The sequence below is a fragment of the Copadichromis virginalis genome, linkage group LG7 (genome assembly GCF_057382275.1).
Source record: "Copadichromis virginalis isolate Kocher_CV1m ecotype Utaka linkage group LG7, C_Virginalis_male_GT1.1, whole genome shotgun sequence".
Taxonomy (NCBI): domain Eukaryota; kingdom Metazoa; phylum Chordata; class Actinopteri; order Cichliformes; family Cichlidae; genus Copadichromis; species Copadichromis virginalis.
The window spans coordinates 10,814,782-10,833,626 of record NC_140624.1 but is presented as its reverse complement, the minus strand read 5'-3'; the positions used below and the strand labels follow the sequence as shown (position 1 = coordinate 10,833,626).

Here is an 18,845-nt window from a genome sequence, read left to right as displayed (position 1 = left end):
TCACCTGCCACTTTATTAGGTACACCTTATGAGGTGGTATGTGCTACTAGCAGGTTGGACCCCCTTTTGCATTCAGAACTGTCCTAAGTCTTTTTGGCATAGATTCAGCAAGGTGCTGGAAACATTTTTAGGTCCATATTGACCTGACCGCTTTATGAAGTTGCAGTATATTTGTCAGCCACACATCAGTGATGTGAATCGCCTGCTCTACAGCATCCAAAGGTGCTCTGTTGGTTTGAGATCTGGTGACCGTAGAGGCCCTTTGAGTATCTCACTGTCTTGTTTAGGAAACCAGTCTGAGATGGTCTGAGCTTTGTCACATGGGAGGTTGTCCTGCTGGAAACAGCCATTAGGATAACACTGTGGTCATAAAGGTCATAATGAACATTGGTTGGCAACGATCAAGTGGACTGTGTCATTTAAATCAAACTCAGTGGGTAGTAAAGGTCGCAAAGCGTGTCAAGACAATATCCCCTGCACCATTACATTTGCAGGTGCAAATTATACCCTCATATTCCTGTTGTTAGCTAACAGAAGTGGCACCCGGTGTGGTCATCTGGTGCTGTTGGTTACCTAACAGGGCAGTCTGGCCATTGTCCTCTGACCTCTGGTACAACAAGGCATTTTTAACCTGAGAACTGCTGCTTAATGGATATTTTCTCTTCTTCTAATAATTCTTTGTAAAGCTTGGAGATGCTTGCATGGAAGAATCCCTAAATCACTAGTTTTTGAAGTACCAAGACCATGTCATGTTTAAAGTCACTAAAATTACCTTACTTCCCCATTTTAATACTTGGATTGAACTTCAGGAGGTCCTCATGATTTTAATACACTGGGTTGCTGCCACTGATTAATAAGCTATTTATGGTAACAAGCAGTGGGACAGGTGTACCTAATGCAGTGGCCATGAGTGTAGAGCACTTGTTTATTTGTTCAACTTATACACTCACCAGGCTGTTGCTTTGCTGACTTGTCAAAGTGCCAGATTATATTGCTGATGTCTATTTAGTCCACAGCAATTGTTTTGAAGGTATAATTAAAAGATATATAAGATCTAATGTTTTTTCCCCTTCAAATGCAGTGAAATTACCCATCAGTAAATTAATAAATGCAAGCAAACAAACAGAATTTTGTGTGCACACACACCTTGACCCCATCACCAGGATGTCTGATCTTAGCCAGAAATGTTGTCAACCCCAAGAAGCAATCCCGTTAGCCTCCCTCATTCTCTCTGTGTTGTTGAGTTTGCGTTTGGGTACTAAAAAGTCACTCACAAGGCTTGAGTAAGACATAGCTCACTTCTTTTGAATTCTGCCACTTGTGCCTCTCCTGCAATCCTCGGGAGAGATAAGACAGAAGCTGGAGGTTGACGTTGTGACTAGAAAAATCAATCTAGACCAAGGAGCAAGCTCATGGTAAAACTTCTCTTGATTCCTACTTTATCTGTGTGTGTTTATGTGTGCGTGTGTGTGCACGCGCACATGTGTAAGAGAAAGTGAAAGAGTAAGTCTCCCCTCTTTAGTGGGCAGGTAGGAGGATGAAAGCTTCTCTTAGATGCAGGCAGCTCAAATTTTTCTTCAGGCGGCTGCCATACCTTTACTACTCTGCTCTGTAATATCACACACATACAGACGAACGCACACACCCAGACAAACACCCGCCCACACACGTGCACACACACATGCACAAACACACACCTCTGCTTCTCTGAGGGGTTGACCTAAAAGCAGACTATTTCTATGTCTTAGCTTCCTTGTGCATCAACCAACAGAGATCTGAATGAGTGTGGTCAGGAAGCACGTAAAGGACACACAAAATCAGGTTATATGATACATAATAAATTCTTACTGTAGGCAAGGCAGGAGTACTAATACATAATTTGAACTGTAAAATTTATATCATTTATATGGGCATATATTATTTATATAACTGTGATGTTCCTGTCAAATTCTGACAGGAGATTACCTGACATGGATATTTAATTCCACGTAATTTCTATATTTTGGAGGGACATGGGGGATGACATTGATGGTGTCAATGAAAGATTTATATCAATTCTCAAAACCGTCACGCATCCTTGATGTTTGTCTGTAGTGGAGAAAAAAAAAGATCCTCCTTGAATGATTTCCAGTATTCCCCTGAAAAAGCTGGAGTCCCTATAAATATAGCCTCCAAAAATTAAAGTTGATGATGATAATAATAATAATAATAATAATAATAATATCATTATTAGTAATTATATTATTGAGTCTAAAAAAAAGAGAACACTGTCATGAGATTAGTTTTGAGTACAACACTGCAAGAAGGCTGCAGATCTGGCTATGTGTTTGTTTTGAGGGTGTCTTGGTGTAAACGCATGCTTATGGATGTGTGTTGTTGAGTTTAAAATTGTATATTTATGGAGCTAGAACTCTAAGAGTTCCTCCAATGCACTCCTTTGAAACCATGCTTTGTTATAATTGGCAGCTCTTGAGGTCAACGTCCCAGAAATGTGTCAAACAATATCTCCCAGCACTTTTACACTATCTCATGGTGTCCGCTGAAATTGAATGTTTGCTTCATTATAACCTCTTGGAAAGTTCCCAAACCCAGCTTCCTTTCTCAAGAGCAACTGTGCAAGTGGAACACACACTGTGTAACAGAAAATCTTTTTGTCCCCTTTTCCATTACTGAAAATGTTTCCAAGGAGGTTAAAGTACAGGACAATAAGCCTTGGGTTTTTCATGCAGAGCAGTGACAGAGGCTGTATTAAAAATACTTATTTAAAACGCTGAGTAGTTTTGACCCCAGCTTGTTTTTTTGGTGTGGCAGGAAAACAAACTGGTACTAATCTTTATAGAGAATGAAATAACTCTCACTACTGCTACATCACAAAACACACCCTTTGCCACATTAGTGGTTAACAGCTTTTTTCCTTTCTTTCTTCTGTACTGCATGGTGCCATTCTTTGGGAATGTAACATTTCTCCAAAGACATACTTTGACATTTGAGGATTGATTGTAAAGTAAAAGTGAAATCCAATCAGTTGCATTGTACATCCAGTGTGCCCTTCGCCTGGATGGAATGTCATGAAATTGGCACATCGAAATGTGACAAAGACTGTTGATTAAATTTTTGTTTCTGAATGATTAAACCCCTAATTAGGCCCATGAAAGTGCACATCAAAATGCTGTCTATCCCATCTGCTCCATATTTAAGCATGACCAAACAAAACAAACAAACAAAAGTATCATTTGACACCAAACTAAGTCCAAGGTAACAAACTTACCAAACTACTACCAACACACATTTTACTTGTTTATTCTTGAGAAATAAGATGCACCCGCACAAAATTTAAAGCAAACATTTTTTTGGTTTGTTGTGGTTTGTTGCTATGTGCACTATGTGCTGCTATGTGCTGTGACTTTAAGCAAGGGAGAATCTGCCCAAACAAACAAACAAACAAACAAAAATAAACAGGATGTCTGCTTCCTGTAAAACCACGACCTCTTTTTTACAGTTAATTCACAGACTGACATGCAGACATCTACCTTTGCATTAGATAGGCACACACAGCTATTAACTGCCTTACCTGAATTGAAAAGGATGGGAGAAGACACCAGCTGGCACATAGCAACATCATCAAAGAGCCCTATTAGAGAGATATGGGGGGGGGATACTTGAGATGAGTAAAGAACAGGCAGAAAATAACAGCACTGTTGACTAAAAAGAGAGAGCAGGAAGACTACTGACCCTTCTCCTTGGGAGCTATGATGCAGAGTAACATCTGACAGACAACCCTATTTCACCTCTGACCCTGCTCAAGTCAAACCACACTCCTCTTTTGCTTCTCATGTTACATCCTCTGGTTGCTCCAAAGCAGCTTCCCTGCATCCCTTCCTCCACCCCCCTCCTTTGCTGGTGCTCCACTCTTCCTATTTATTTCCACCTCCCTTACACCCACCACAGCCCTCACTCTCTCCCTAACAGGCAGGGCTGCTGTGGATGACACGTATCCAGCTGAGAGCAGCCATGCAGGGTCGATGGACCATGGTACGCTGAGAGGAGAGATAGCCCCACAACCTGTGTGTTTCCACTGACTGTGTGTGTGTGTGTGTATGTGCCTGTTTATCTGACTATTACAGATCTGACAGAACTGAAAGCTGCTCCAATGACATGAATCTCACAGTATGAGAAGACACTGTATGTATGTGTGTGTGTGTGTGTGTGTGTGTGTGTGTGAGGTCTTTCTTTCTTTCCTTTTTAAGAGAAAGAGAATGGATGTAGCATCAGAAGCTTTGCTGCTGTGTGCTGAACAACAGACCCCTTTAAAGACGGTGCACACTGTCAGAGCTTTATCAGTTAATTCATCAGTGGCTTTGTGTGTTTCAGCCTCCTTCCATCTCTTTCTCCTTTCTCATTCTTATCTTTTAAGGCCAAGTAAGAACAGTGGTACTTACAACTGTTAAGTGAATGTGAATTCAAGGTATATGAATTGTTAAAGACGGAGTGCGGTGTAGCCTTTTCAAATTGTGTGAAAAGTGTACTTTTTATTTTCCCACTCACAAAACAATGACCTGCGTGTGTGTGTGTGTGTGTGTGCGCGCGCATGCGTGCGTGCGTGTACATATGAGTGTAGAACTGGTGTCCTAGACTTCTGACAGTGTAACGGGTGCAATGGGCTGTGACCATTAATTATTTACAAAGTGCTTTTTAGGCAGGAAAGACTGATGATCCATAAATAGGACAGAAACATCTCACAAAATACAACAACCAAACAACGAGCAAGACATGATGCACAACCCTCCAACCCTTTAGTATTAGCGCATAAATCTACATGTTTTTTAAAAAAAAAGTCTTATAAATAAGTTCTTAAAAAATTTTACTTGCATTTTATAGCTCTGCTTATTATGCCATCTTTTATTACCATTTACCAGTTAAAATCAATAATCAGGTACTGAACTCGGCCTTTCCTGTATTGATCAATCGGTATATTTCTGACCTCCATTAGGGTCCAAGGTTAAAGGTGGTATCATGTTAGACATGACATAGAAATGGACCTTAGAGAATTGCAAATATTAACCACACACCCTCTGAACTCTGGTTTCTCATAATAGAATGATCCTCCTTCTGTTACATACTTGAAAGTAAATTTGAAATGAAAATAGGTTTAACCCGTATAGAGCACGTTTAGAGCTACACAGGCTAGACTCTGCTCTCATGTGCAGTGGGTACTCCAAAAGGATCCTCTACTAAAAGAGCTTTTAACCTTCGAGCACCACAAAAAGTCTGCAGTGGGAGTACTTAGCGCTCTGTTTTTTGTAAGTTGCGGTACAGCGAGACCTCCAAAATGGTTTGAACTTAACCATGAAAATGCATTAAGTGACAGAAATTGTATTAATAGTTTTAATTTCATTTCAACTCCGCTTTGTTCGAGTCTCGTGTCAAGTTACAATGTTAAACAAGGTGTTCAAACATATAAAATATGCACATTTGTCTCTGTTTTTCCTCTGTTTTATCACCGTAACTCCAACATGTTTGAGTTGTTGACAGCTGATGGCAAAGAAAGAGCAACGTCACCCAACATCTGAGAAACTTTTACATTTAATTGACAAAAATAACACAAAAACAATTTAGAAATTATTCTACATTGTGTTGAAAATCGATTAATATTTTATCCTTTCCCACTAAGTTTCAGTCAGATGTCTCTGCATGTGTGCATTCCCTGGGTTTTGTGATCTCCAGCACGTCTGACTGCATGATTTAAACATTAAAGAATGTCTGTTCAACCTAAAAACAGAAAAGGGTGGCGAAATGTGTGAAAGCATCCATCAGACCTGCAGTTTATCACTATAGAAGGCAGTGGACCTGTCAGAAGTAGAATTACTCCTCAGTGGATTGCATCTATCAACTTAACTGTCATGTAATGACCCTGTGAGACATCATGACGCATCAGTCTAACTCACCATGGCACAGATCTTGTGGTACCCTACTTAATTCATGTTCACACAGCTTGCAACTCTGTCCTCAGCATGGTCGATACATGAGGTGCACAGAGCTTTAATAGACAGGTAGAGAGTAATGGAGTGTTGACCACAGTATAAGCTATCTGAGGCTGTTAGAAGAGTACATTTAATTGAGTTGGACAGAGACAAAAGCCTTTCAGATAGGACCAAATGTTGGTTGGCTTTGCTTGATTTCGGTTAGGTGGTTATGTGCAAAAACCAATTACCGCTGACATTCCTCACTAATTATTAGAATTTAAATTATGTACTAAGTTTATGATTTGCCCTCCCACATTAGCCCTGGAATCCTCATCACTGTAATTGTAAAATTCATTGTTCCCACATCAGCACAAAAAGTTCAGTCGACTGAATTTAAACAGGAAGTCTTTATTTAACTATATTAAAAAGCTCAGTTTCGTCTTTCTGACTTGTGAATATTATAATAATGTTTATGTTTTAAAGCAAGGGAGGATTTTATTTTTACTTTTTTACTATGAGTGACTATCAATATCAAACAAGACAAAAAAAACCCCCAAAACAAATGCATACCCACTAAAAGCGTATATGCACAAATGTATATAAATAAGACCTGAAGTGAGAATTTTTAAGTACTTAGTGCAACATTAAGTTTATTGGGTCATATGTGAGAAATTATAAAAGCTATAAAACAAGCTGACTTTTAGGCAACAACCATAAAGCATACGCACACAGACCACTTTAGGTACACCTTGCTCCTTGTGGTCTTGGATCCCCTTTGGCTTGCAAAACAGCCTTAATTTGGTGCTGGAAACATTCCTCTGAGATTTTCATCCAGCAGAGATCAAGACTCATCATATCAGGCAACATTTTTTATTTAATTTTGGTGCGCCCATGCAAATTAAAGCCTCAGTTCTTAGCTGACAGGAGCGGTATCCGGTGAAGTCTTCTGCTGCTGTAGCTCATCTGCTTTAAGGATCGATACGTTGTGTGGTCAGAGAGGCATTTCTGTGTAGCTTGGTTTCAGTTAGAAGTTATATGAGTTGCTGTTGCTGTCCTATCAGCTCAGCACAGTCTGGCCATTCTCCTCTGACCTCTAGCATCAACAAGGCATTTTCATCACGAGAACTGCTGCTCACTGGATAGTTTTTCTTTTCTTTGTAAAACCTAGAGATGGTTATGTGGGAAAATCCCAGTAGATCAGCATTTTCTGAAATACTCCGATCTGGCACCAACAACCATGCCTCATTCAACTCACTTAACTCACTTTTCTTTCCCATGCTGACGCTTGGTTTGAACTTCACTATGTCATCTTGACTAAGCCCACATGCCTAAATGCTTTGCATTGCTGCCATGTTATTGCCTGATTGGATATTGTGTCTGCATTCACGAGTGGCTGAAGAGGTGTACCTAATGAAGTGGCTGCCACTGTTGTAATACTTGTTTTCAGTCGTTGTGCTTTGCAGAAGACATTTATCTAATACATTTAAAATTAAATCTAAATTCACAATTGTCCAAAGGACATTTTCAACTTATGGCACTATGCTGTACCTACTATTATTTATTGATAACTTCACAATGACATTCACAGCTCTCATGCAGTTCCCAGGTGTGTGCCAGATGCCCGCACAGCAGTGAGCAAGGAAACGCTGAGTGGTCGGATAGAGAGAGTTTGACTTGAGCAATATGGGTGAATACTGTATGAACAATGTAGTTACTATACCTGATGCAACAGGGGAGGAAAGGTTACTATGGCTGTAATGTGACCAAGACCTGAGACGCTTTACAGTACTGGACAATTCTGTGTGTGACAGGAAGTTTTGCCTGGTTATGACATAAAAAATGAAAGCAGAACCACTTGGTATTTCACGCAGTAGTCATTTACCTATCCCAGTTTATAAAACACTGCTGACCAGTGACATGAGATAAAGAAGAAAACTGACACTGTGTGTGCTCCTCACAGGTTTAGTTAAAACAGGGATAAAGCCGTTAGCTGAATGCCCTCCATTTTAAATCACATATTCACAGACAGAAGTAATAAAAAACTCAGTTGCATGCCACTATCACACTACCAAAGGGAATATAAAACACTAACATTAACATACATAATGACTTGTACTGCTGTTTTTCCATTTTCAAATTGCCCATTCCAAACACTAACCCAGTTCTGGATCTTCATCTTGTTATTACGCTGTGTATTATCAGCTATCAGTTAAAACAACCTTTAATTGGCATCAGATGAAAAAGGTTGTAATCCAGCAATAAAACATCTGGAAATGTCACGACATCTGCACCATGTAACTTTTGTTTTGTATCGATAGCCGCTATTGCATGACCAGGAAGCCACCCCTCACTATGCATTTCACACATTCTCTCACACACACAGTTTCCCTGCTCAAGATCATAATTTATTAACAAGTCTGATCTCTCTCTGAGACACACCATCACAGCTGTACATCCCACTGCCCTTTCGCTCACTGCCTCATCCCCTGCGCGTATGTATGCATGTGTGCATGTAGTGAAAAAGGGATGTCAGTGCACGCAGTGTATACACGTGGATGCTGGTAAGTGTGTGCGCAGCTCAGTGTATGCTGTGACTGTAGTTAATGATGAGTGGTGAGCTGTGGGAAGCAGGAGTGATTTCCAAACACTTCCCTGTTTCCTCACTGGAGCATAACAGTGAAAGGATCATGTTGAGCACAGCAACAGTGTTTCTATAAAGAAAAAAATGATAAAACTGGAAAGACCTTCAAAGAAAGAACTTCAGGAGGCCTCCGAGAATGGATGAAGGACCTATTTTTTGTGTTAATGACTACTCCCTACATGGAATCACTAAAAACAGCAATTATCCTCAAAATGAAACCATTTAACAAAAAAACAAAAACAAAACCCCAAAATGATACATGCTAGAAAACCAGAATCTTTATACAAATATGCCAGTGTAACTTTTTCTCTATGATGCCTTCTCCTGCTTTCTAGGATTCCTTAATTTAGGTCACTGTTATAAGCATTATGTCCCATCACTTTTATTGGTCAATAACCGTCTTACAGACAAAAAATATGCCAAATAAATATTTTGTAAAATTTCGACATGCTGGCTTTTGGAAGTCAGTGTAGGAGTGATATTCAAATTATCAGTCCTTGGTACAGCCAAACTCCTAAATATCATGTTTAAACAACAACAACAAGACAATCAAGTAGGTGAAGCCAGACGTCGATGTGGCAAGTTGGCAATGTGCAGATTTAAAAGTGGGGAAACTAGAGATCTATTCATTTGGAACAAACTTCCATGTGTGTTTTTGTTTGTTTGTTTCTGTGATGAAGCTGCCATGAAAGTGATAGTGCTGTCTTATTATGATGGTATAGTACATAAAGCTGAATGCAAATATGGCTTCATGGAATGATACCTACTTTAACAAAATATCGGGCTGATGGTGAGCAGCAAATTATTGCATTTAATTACTTCAATAGACACTCGCTTATTCTTTTAATGCGTGGTGATGCCACTGGTTGGTCATAAATTCATCCCATAGGGACAAATAGCCATTCATACTTATAGCAACTTAGAGGCAGCTGTTAACCTACATGTCCATGCAGGATAACACACATGGAGCAGACTGACAAGCAGAAGCAGAACATAGTTCATGTCCATATTTGTTCATCAAAGTGGTTCATTTGTTTTTTGCATGAAACAAGTCACTGTCATTTTTAACCTACCTGTCTGCTTACTGTGTTAGACTCGTCTTGGCTTTACACTGAGATTAGATTCCATGTTTTCATCCCCTCATCTTCAGTGTTGATGAACACAAGAAACCAGAAAGAGAAAGAACAGAACAAAAGAGGAAAAGTCATGATTTCACATCAGTATAACAATTGTGAAAATACAATCTCGTGTGATGTTAATTTCATTTATGCCTTGTAGGTATGAGACTGCCTATAAAGACTTCGAGTCAGGAAGAAAATGAATTCAGCACCAAGGACAGCGGCATAAAAAAGCACTCTGCTGTCCTCAGAAACACCTGAGCGTCAAAAGTATGGAGACACTGTTGACCAGTTTAAATGAATATTACTGTAAAGCAGGAGCAAAAGCTGGTAATTGACTGTCAGTGGCAGCTTTTTCTATGCTTGAGTTTTAGTGACGTATGCTTCATCAAACATTTTAACAGGAAAATATCCTTCTAAAAAATGTAGCATACAAACGATATTTTTAACATACGCACAAATGATTAAATAAAGAAATTATTTAAAATTATTTATATTCCAGTTAGTCACACTTAATCCTCTTCACTGGAGCGCCACACATCTCAGCAAAATTTCAAATGATAATTATATAATGTGATTGTTTCAAATAGTTCTAAATCATGCAAAAATATTTGTATATTTTCATCCTTGTCTATTAAATTTTGCTCAGTTTTGATAGTTCTTTAAATGTTCTCATCCTTTTATATTCAGTAAAATTATGTTCCATTTTTAACTGACTAGGACATTAGTCACATAGATAAATAAAGAAATAAATAACACTACATGGAATATCCATATTGCTTTCTAAAATTTTAATTGAATATAACAAAAATATAGATAATGTCTTAAAAACACTCTTGGAGCAAAATTCCCCTTTTCCTCTCTCCTTTTTTTCTCAGCAGTTAATGTACATCCTACTATTGGTAACATATAGTCACCAACTTATGATTAAACACACCTCCGTCTCAGCTGTCATGCACAATCCTGTCAAGCTGTTGAGCAGGTGCATTTCAGGATGTTAGAGCTCCCCACAGCACATATGGCTATAGCTGCAGAAAAGAGGTCATGATAAAGGTGACGTTCTAAAAATTTCTATGAGTACTTTGTTATATTTCTAATACACAAGTCGCTTTTGGATTTAACTGCTATTAACTGCCACTGTGCCCCATGAATAATAAAACTTTTTAAATGTCCTATAAAAGCTTAAAGAACTGACTACAACATAAATTCTCACCATAATCTCTCATTTATGGCTCTAGAAAAGGGACTTTGGCTAATACGTCTGATTTATAAGAAAAATATATAAACTAATAAAGTCATTTTGTCATCGCATCACTGAAAACATCATCCCATAATATGTAGTGTTCAGCGTTTCTTCTAAAGTCAGAATCTATGATACAACACAAGCATGCACATACACACACTTTGCACTGCTCTACAGCAGCTATTGATGAGGTTCTGTAGTACATCCAGTTCAGTTAGGTGTAGTGTGTGGAATGTACATGACCATTTCGACATATATAGTACATACAAACAAATCGAAATCACAATCAGAAGCTTGTAAGCATATCTGATAACAAAATACATCCATTCAGCAGGAGAAATTTTCAGCTGCCTTACCCACAGATTAACATCTCCTGACACTGAAGAACGCACATAAATACATTTACACATAAGCATGTAAACACAAGTTAAAGTCTTAACATGTCACTACATCCCCACCTATAGTTGTCATCCTTGCACGCACATGCAGAGAGTTAATGATGTGCAAACTCTCTGTACAATTGTTAAATTAAACTTAGTTATGCAACAAGTTTCACAAAGAATTTACACTGATGTTGCTTTATATCAATAAGGACATCCCAGCCTAGTTAATCAAACATTACATTTTTACAATATACATAAAAACCATAATCATAGAAACATGAATATTTTATATTCATATATATTATTCTGAAAAAGCATGTAGCTGTCATTTTACACAAGCAATGATAACATGTTCACATTGAGCAAATACACTCTTATCTAACTGAGCAACATAGTTAATTTAAAAATTCTCATTGCTTATTATTTAGTAACCTAATCATTTTGATATCGCATTCCTAATAGAGCTAAAAAAAAAAACACAGTATATGATTATCACAGATGGACATTTTATCATGGTTTGGTAAAATTATATATCACCTAGTAGTTCCCAATTCAATACAGTAACTCCAGTATAACAGAAACATTATTTTATCCTTATCTGCTGCATATCATTCTAGTAAAATATGACAATTTTGGTTAAAATTGATTAAGAATAATCAAAAGTCTTTCACTGACTATTCAACACATTGATGCATGTTTCAGCATGGGTCGTGTGGGGCAGGAATGATATCTGTTCTGAAGTGTGTCCAAAATGCACACCAGTAAGAATTAAACACAAAAATACACACACCTAAAATGCATTGTTTTTGTTTTTATGTTTGTTTTTAAAAGACAGCACATTATAGACCCTTAATATATTAAAGCTAATTACAACCTCTCTCTCGGGGCTTATAAAAATGCACCTGCTCTACATGAATTCCGACACGGGCCATGATTTTTCACTGTTTATAAAACTGTAATTTGCAGTTGTTTTTCTAGTAGAGTGCAGAAGATTTTTTATTTTTATTTTTTAAAGGCCAGTAATAACATGTGGGTTTGGCTATATGAATCAATATGTTTATCCAGTTATCCTCTAAGTTCTGTTACCCCTCTACGCTTGTTAGTGAGAAATATAACATTGCTAGTTAAAGCCAGTATAGCTCATAGACAGCAACTAATGTGGACATTCCCATTTTGCTTGTTCTACCTTCAGTGCAGGTCCACTTGCCTTTCCTCTAGCGCAAGGTGTGAAGTGGATCCTTAGATGCAAACGGAAAGTAACATTGATAAACAATAACCAGATCCAGATATCGGATCCACCTGTATGCCTCTTTTCAAAGACTACCCGCCCACCCTTCCCCGGGAAGCCTAAAGCCAAGGGACATGCCTCAGTGCGGTTTGTCTGAACCCAAATAACTTCTCCGCGCGGAGTGAAATACGCAACTGCAGATAGTCTTTGTTTCACCTTCTGTATCTTTATCGTGCATCTGCTGCAGAGATTAGCAACCATTTTTCCCCCGCTGACACAACCCAGAATTACTGAACGTGACTGAAAGGAAACAACAAGCACGTTTATGCAGTACAACTGGCTTTTTAAATCCTGCGCAAAGTTCAAAGCAAATTGCTCCCTACAGTAGGATTGGCTGACGCGCGCTTGAACGCTCCCGGACTGTCAATTCTTTCACTGCACTCTGACAACCACTGCCTACCAGTCAGGAATGTGTGAGATTTGACCTACCTTGACGGCTTCGATCCTTGAAAGGTTGCGCACAAATCTCAAGCTGCTGGAAGTTTGACTTAGTCTACTCCTGATCCCTCGGAGGAGTCGCACTGAGAGAGAGGATGGGCGCCACTGCTCTGCGCGCCAGCTCCGTGGCTGTGTGTGTGTGTGTGCCCGTGAGCGCGCGTGCACGAGTGAGGAGAGAGTAAGTGAGAGAGAGAGAGAGAGCGAGAGAGAAACAACAGACGAGCAGAGCTGAAGCCCCTTGCCAAAGGATGCTTCAGTCTCCTAGCAACAACAATCGATCTGGCAAGGAGACATTTTTATTGGATAAAAAGAAAACTTAGCCACTCACCCCCCCCCCCCCCCCTTTAGCACATGTTTACCACTCAGAACAACAACTCCAGCTTCAGTGAGTGAAGATAGAGAGTGAGAGAGTGAGAAGAGAGGTGTGTGTATGTGTGTGTGCTGCTCCAAAATAGATGTTTTATGTGTATAAAGGTGCAGAGTGACACAGAATTTGTTCGCATTCATCTGTCCTTGTAGCCCGGCTCAAAACACATGAGCAGTGGTGTATATATAAAAATCCTTACCCCTTTTTTTAATTTTATGGAGGCTCTATTATGTTTAAAACACATTATTACAGTCAATTTTGTCAGCATGAAGAACAGCACTAAACATGCAGCCCATGCTTCAGCTCAGGCATATTAGAAGAGAAGGGCATCCAGCCCCGGAGATGTGACTAGAAGTTTACATCATGCGTCACACTAACAGGATGCATGATATTTTTCACAAGTTAGGTGTCAGTCTCTCTTACCTGTGTATTTCCCATCAGGAGAACAACAGAAGGTGGCATTCAGTAGTGTGTGCGTAGGTATAGGTGTGTGTTTATGTGTACACAGGTACACATCTGAGTATCTGTACTAGTACGATTATGCATATGGAGTCATTAGAATGCAAATATGCAAGTGCGCAGCCCCTATTGAACAGAACATACTCTTCACGCATGATTGAGTAACACAGCGTCCTCTTTCTCTACTCAACACCAATACACACAGAAATACGTAGTACAATGCACACAGACACACACTCGAACACAAGCACTCATTCGACTAAAGCTTGATTTTGTATTGTAAAGTTAGTCAAGTGCATAGAGATAGCCTGTCTGAGGGCTTGCTCAGAGCTGTTTGTGATTGCAGCTAAAGGCCACAGCATGTTGTTTTGCCTGTTTTATATGGAGATTTATGACATGAAAGTTTCTAACTAGCTTGGCCGTTTTTCCATACATGCAATGCATGATGCTACCTGGCATCAGAAAACTGTGAGATTAAGCTTTGGTTGAGAAGAGATTTCTTAGTTAACTGAAGAAGAAAGGGTAAGAGCATCCACTTCACACCTCTGTGAAACACACATGCATGGGAAAGAGGTGGGAAATGCACACACTCTCACTTGTGCCCAGTGTCAGTCACAGCTTTCTCGGACTTCCATTCCTCATCCCTGTCGTTCCAGCTCGGAGATGCTGGCTACTCTAATAAAGGCCTCATTGTCTGGATGGCATGCATATATGCAAAAAGCCTAGAAAGCCAGCTTTGTCCCATAAGGGTCACTCAGCTTGAGAGCTTTGTGCCAGGCCTTTCCCCACAGACAGCAGAGTCAAAAAGAAAGAAAGAATGAAAAAAGAAAGAAAAAAGAAAGAAAGAAATAGAGAGAGGAAGAGAGCAACACAGAGAGAGAGAGAGAAAGAGAGAGAGAGAGAGAGAGAGAGAGAGAGAGAGAGAGAGAGAGAGAGAAATGAATGAGATAGATGGCAAATGTGGACATCCTGAACGTCACTGTATGAAACTACCTCATACTGTTATGTGTATTTGTAGAGGAATTTAACGTTTTGCCTTATCATGGTGAATTGCTCCAGCTCATGCAGCAGGAAATGGCTCTGCTGGGATTATGTTTCCTTCTTCTTTGATTCCCCACAGATTGTTTGTGTCCATGCGCTAATAGAATTAACCATGCTTCATTTCCCATGGTCTTCTGTCCTTTCTTGGCCTCGTGATGGATGGAGCTTCACACAGAGGAGCGAGTGTGCTTAGAAGTGTGCCCAGTGTTGGTCAGACAACCGGTCTAGTTATAACCACAAGCGTCCATTTGCTTTGGTCAGTGTGGTCACTTGTGATGTTGCCAAGTGGACAAAAGAACTCATAGAAACATAAAGCTTGAGGCGATTAGGGAAATTTCTGTCTGACATAAAAGAAGTATATTTTTTAAATTGAGTCTTATGGTTAGTGTTGTTAAGTGCTGTTGTTTATTCAGATGTGTCGCTGCAAACCTAAGCATGTTGCCATGTTCTTTGTAGAGAGAAGAGGCTTCAAACAAGGCTAACTGTACAAATACTGACTGTATCATTTAACATGCCGCGATGTCCACTCTCGGGAAGATAGGCAGCTGTCTAAAATGTTTTCTGCTTGAAAAACATGAATAATTGTGAGTAATTATAAATGAACAATATAATAATAAGAAAAAGTAAATAATCTCTGTTAATGTAGAGTGATGGAGTTCAATTTGTTTGGAGGCCTCATAACAGTTCCCAGATTGATAGGCAACTTAGTTTTTCACACATTACACCTTTACACATATTGGCTTAGATTGTATTAATAAACAATGACATGATATTGTTCAGCTGAGGTTGTCTGTACCTGATGTTGCAATTTTAGGACCTGGTAAGTTCTCATATATGAAACCCTAAAAATGTAGACATTCTTTTACACATGACTACAGTTCACATTTTTTGTAAACATGCATTGCAAAAAAAACAACCAAAACCCTGTAACCCAGGTTTTTTGTTCGGTTTGAATACTTCCTTGATAACATTCTCTTCTCTTGCTAAGGCCCCATTCAAAAGACTGGAATGGTCTGTTCAGAATAGCGTAGATGCTGTCACAGTCGCTACTCCACAAAAGTCTGCCAGTGTGTAGCTGGCATACGAACACAATGTTCATATTTGGAAATTAAGACGCGTATCAAATTTGCCCTAAATTTGTTTTAGATGAATAGATAATAATGTGTGTGTTTGGGATTGTGTATCAAATGGTTAATGTTGTTTTTGGCTGTTTATGGCTCCTAACAGGGGGTTGGGCTCTAATTATCCTGGTTACAGAGGCATGGCCAACAGACTGTGGGCCAAAAACACTTCACAGGACGTGCACTGACCTGTCTCGTGTTCGTCTGCTCATCAGTCACCCCCCTTCACACACACACATACACGCAAAAAAACTTTGTACTGAATACTTTGTCACTGAACAGTGACTCACCTGGCACAGCCTCAGTCTGCCATGTTTTACATCTAAACATTATTTGCTGCTATGCAAATATGCAAATTTCTAGTAGAGAAAAAAAAGAGTGAAGAGCAAAAACAAGAATTCTAATCTGTGTTTCTATTTCCCACTGTTTTTCTCATTCTCATTGTGTTTTATGGTTTATTGCTTTCTAATGCTATTAGAATACCAAGGTCCCCTGGTTTGCTGGTTGCCAGGTTTACAGTACAACCTACCCCAGAGCCCATCCTGGCATCCATGGTGATCAATATAATTGGGGATTGAACCGAGAACTGGCTTTTATAGGGAACTGGTTCCTGTTAGTTGAATCACTTGTAATACTTCGTTTGCTTGCCTATCAGTTCCACTTATCCGCTGAACTTGCGCTACAATCAGCTGATTTCAGTTTTTGTGCAGGCGAGGAAATTAGTGGCGCAGGTTACAGTGTGGATTTATTTTTTATTTTTACTGCACAAAAAGACAAGAGTGAAGTAGAAACTGCATCCAGGGCAGAAACAACTGCATTATAAACTTTCGCTCATTGCAAGCACCTGCACAGATTGCATGCTAATGCTAAGCTAGAATCCAGAACCCAGCCCTGCAGCCAGATCCTGAACTTCAACAGGTAACAAAAGCAGAGATGAGCAATCAGGTTGCAGCCTCTTTTTCCACCTATTCATGTTTATAAAGTAGAATCACTGTGCTGTTCACTCTGAAGTCTCTGTGCTGGTTTCCATATGTGCTGTTTCTGGTGTTCATACGTAAATACCAAGAGTCCTCATTAGGATTTGTGTTGGTCTGTGGGACTGTAGCCAATAGGTTTATATTATGAAATGGTAACTATGAGCATTTCATGTGAAAGTACTGTGAAGAGTAGTGTAACACATTTCTTTCTACAGGGCGTAACATACTGCAGTACTTTTAAGAAAAGTATGTTTGCCCACACAACATGCACAAACATTTGACCACACAGCATGTAGTTAATTTGCAAAAATGTAATGTCTTTGATATGTTGCTTAGCGATGGTGGTGACTCTCAAAGCAGAGCCAAAGAGAACCCAATGAGGATAGATAAGAGAACTGATAAGTGATGTTGATAATGGGATTGGAATCACTACATCCCTACATACTGCCACACCTTTTCACTGTCACATGGAGGCTGGGGATAGTTTCTGTGTAGAAACAGTTAGTGGACTGAGGGTTTACTAACAGAGTATCATACTGTTCAGCCTCCTCCCAAAAAACTTTATTCCAGGGTGCTGAAAAGGAGGCTGTCACTTGGATGGGCAATATGAATCATTTCCAATCTAAATTGTTTTAATGATTTGAGTTGGCTTATGGCCATGTCCCCTAAGCAATTGTACACTGGGTTCAACAGGATAATGGAGTATGAGGACCCCTTGTTGAGATCCTATTTTCATTCATATTTCATATACGCATAGATTTATGAACAGAATCTCAAGGCAAAGTTGGGATGAGAAGTGTGTACAGTCCAGCCTCTGCTTTTTGCAGTTGATATGCTTCTTTTAGTTTTGTTAGATCACAGGTTTCACTTCCCATTTGGGATTGTTTGAAGTTGAGTTTCATGAGAGTTAGCACCTCCAAGTCTGAGGCATGGTTTCCTGCTGAAGCAGAGTGGATTGTTCACTCCAGGCAACAAAAGGACTCTTGTGATGAAGTGGGAGCTTAGCTGGAAGTCACAAACCTCACCTCTGGTCAGGAGCTCTGAGTGTTGACCAAAATATTTAGATTGCAGAACAGTGTGACACGGCTCAACCTCTGGGGTATACCTGCTGCTTCTTTGTGTCAAAAGGAGTTGATATATAGCCTGGGAATGCCTCGGGAGGGATTGGAAAATGTTGGGGAGAATGGTGTCTGTAATTACTTTCTTAGCCTGGTGCAATCACAGCCTTATGACAATTCATAAAAACAAATAAATGAACAAACTGCCAAAAAGCATCTGTTTTTCTAAAAAAAACCCCAAATAAATCATATAGTGAAGAATATATAATCAAAGAAATCAATATAAGAAAAAAAACAACAACCTATAAATAAACAAACATACACAAAGGGGAATAAACAAAAACAAAACAAACAAAATACAAAATAAATAATGACCCTTAATTACTGTTAATTTTAGTATTGTTATCGTGTAACTTACAAAAATGTAATTTACATATACAAATACCAATGCAAGCAATGAGTGTTTTCAGGTATATGTATACAAACACACACACAGTCTGTATAGTATCTGATCTGGCCTATCCTCTGAGCTTTCTCACCATGACCACAATTCATTAGTAATTGACCGCAGCAGCCTCACTCATTAAACATTAACAGGCTACTGGTGAATAATTGATTAATGATATGAGGCGATCTGCAGCAACATTCTGACAATAAGAGTGCATAGATGATAGAAGAAGAGGCCAAATCAATGTAAGTCAAAGACTCTGACACAGGATGCAGATATGTTCAATTACCTACTTATTCA

General features: G+C 39.2%; 1 protein-coding gene across 3 annotated transcripts in view; it reads right to left on the bottom strand.

Moving 5' to 3' along the window:
- Positions 1–13,218, bottom strand: part of grm3 (glutamate receptor, metabotropic 3) — a 41,425-nt gene extending 28,207 nt beyond the window's left edge. Inside the window, exons 1-4 of one of the 3 annotated variants that reach the window (XM_085461664.1) lie at positions 13,066–13,218; positions 10,660–10,750; positions 9,678–9,748; positions 3,572–3,631 (exon numbers count right to left, since the gene is read on the bottom strand). The gene's annotated coding sequence lies outside the window, so the exon portion shown is untranslated. The remainder of the gene's footprint in view (positions 1–3,571; positions 3,632–9,677; positions 9,749–10,659; positions 10,751–13,065) is intronic. The other 2 variants (XM_085461663.1, XM_085461665.1) reach the window with 2 other exon arrangements.
- Between the last annotated feature and the right edge of the window lie 5,627 nt (positions 13,219–18,845).